Below are 2,636 nucleotides of genomic sequence, written 5' to 3' on the forward strand. Positions count from 1 at the left end.
AGATCCAGGCTGTAGAGGTGGTGTGTGGAATCACAGTTAAACCAAGTTTAGCAATTGCCTCCATTGTCGTCAGGCTTCTATGTGGATGGGCATTATCGTGGAGGAGCAAAATGTCTCCTGGATCCCTGTTAGCCCGCACCTTATGGAGTTCGTGGAGGATGCTGATGTAAGCGTCCCGTCGCACCTCGAGGCAGTAGTCTCGTTGCTTGGGACGGTTTTTGAAAGAAAGCGCTCCCCTCGGCATCGTAACGCTCCAACAGCTCAGAGGCGATACTTTTCCGATGCAGCTTTTGATCTTCTGTGAGATTTCGTGCATATCTTGGAATAACCCGGCTCTTCAATGATTGCCATTGCATTTCCATCGTTGACCGACAGTTCTCCGACCAACTGTCGAACGTTGATGCCGTCTAAGGCGACGAATATTGTCATCTGCATACTGCAACATGTCCGGGCTCGTGACTGTGGACGAGGCAAATCATTGAACTTCGCTTTTTCCCGTTTTGACAGTTTGATTCGATTAGTCCACCGTCCGACTGTAGTCCTATCGAGTGCTGCACTTCCGTAGACAGAACCCAAGCGCTTGCGAATGTTTTCCGCCACAAAAATTCAATGACGGCTCGTTGTTTGTAACGTGTGCCTCTCACTTTCGCCATTTTAACTGACTGCTACAACGGCACCGCCTGTCGGCGACCATGAAATTACGCACATGTATGAGCAAGGTGTCCAACTTGCTGGATACAAATTTCTCCCTTGATATTTTTGCTCCTGAAAAAAATAGGAGGGCCATTACTTTTTTAAAAATCTGTGTGTGTATGTGTGTGTGTGTGTAAGGGTGATGGTGAAAATGTGTGTGTGTGTGTGTGTGTGATGGTGTGTGTGTGTGTGATCGTGTGTGTGTGTGTGTGTCAGTCATCGAAGTGCAGACCATCTGTCAATATTTCGTCCAACCTTGGGGCCTGCTTTAATGAAATTCTACGGCAAAAAACTGAACGGAAACGGTGATTTCTTGAAACTTACTGAATCATAAATCATTATACAGAATGTTCCAAAATAATATTTTCACTCTTTGAACTTTAATTACAGAGAAACCATTAAAGATGACTTGACTGGACTTTCGCATTTGAAGCTGTAATGTCTATGTTGATCATAGACACAGCCTGTCAAGCGGTAGTCATTAGTGCATACAAAATGACAGAGGTGAGAAATTTTTATTTTGAGAAACGTAAGAAGAGTTGAATATCCATGCAGATCTGATTTAACACAGTTAAATTACTACCTGTGGCGAACTGTGGTGAATGCTGTCTACGACACAAAGCCAGAGACACTGAGTGACGTGGGACATGCAATTGAGACCATAGGCGCCGACCCCGGGGGGGGCTCGAGCCCCCCCCCCAAATGTTAACGATGTGGGGGCAGAGTCCCCCAAATAATTTTTCTTAAGAGGATCTAATGTATTATTTTGCTTCTCTTGTAAAGTTTACTCTGAATTGTGCCACATGAACTTAACTTTAAATACACATTTGAAATGTTCTAGACCATCAACTTTGGGGGGCTATGACCAGAGACAGCAAAACACATGACTTATTACTATATAATAAGTATGTAATTATGAGTATTGTTAAAATTTTTGCTAAAAAGAGTTTCAAAAGAAGATGTGCATGAACTAGGAGAGTGAATGGGACGTTCGGGCTACAAACAGTGATGTGCCGTACACTATAAGTTTACGTCTACATGTCTACACGTAATCTACGCGTAGATTACATTAGGTTGTAGTTTACATAGACTACGTAGAGAATCTAAAGTACATGAAAATTAATTTTCAAGGCTTTCATGAAAGGAAAGTGACATTTTCAACTATATTTGTTCCTAATGAACTTAAAAGAATCCAATTTGCAACAAAATTTCTGTTCTCTTCTATCATAAACTATGGAAGATAAATAGTATGCAAAAAAAGACAACAGATGGCAGTCGTGAGGCAACATTAGTTTTTTTCCCCCATAAAATACTAGAATAGTTAATATGTTAGGATTTTTCCTAGGTGAGAAATTGTTTGAATTTGGAAGAGAGAGTAGGAAAAGTTATCCTCACACATCAGCAATTAATACGCAGTATAATTTTGTTTTACTTCCACGGCGCCCTTTGCTAAGTTATAACCTTTCGCCATGTTATTTACATACATTACGTCATCTATGTGTATAATATAGTCTACGTGTAGAATGTACACTATCTTTGTTTACGCGTAAACGCACATCACTGGCTACAAATGGCTCTCACATGACATTCAGAACGAGATCATTTATATATTAGGGAGATCTGCTTTGCGCTCCGTGGTAGCAGATATTAAAAGTCGGGAATATTTTACTATTATGGTTGACGAAACTTATGACTAGAGCCCGGAAGTTTGGCAAAATGCCTCTTTTTATCTACTGCATATATTGATAAAATTTTTCCGGATATACGTTTCTTATGTTGTTTCGAATGTTTTAGAAGCCTTTTCATTTTGCCTATTTGGGACCCCACTGCCTATTTTTAATTATAATGCCTTTTTTTGCCTTTTTCAATGAAATTTGACCATTTTTTAAAAAAAATGTGTATATAAATTATTTTTCTCCGAAAAAACGTTGTTGGCATTTATT

Source organism: Lepisma saccharinum, chromosome 14 (assembly GCF_977018435.1).
Source record: "Lepisma saccharinum chromosome 14, izLepSacc3.1, whole genome shotgun sequence".
Taxonomy (NCBI): Eukaryota; Metazoa; Arthropoda; class Insecta; order Zygentoma; family Lepismatidae; genus Lepisma; species Lepisma saccharinum.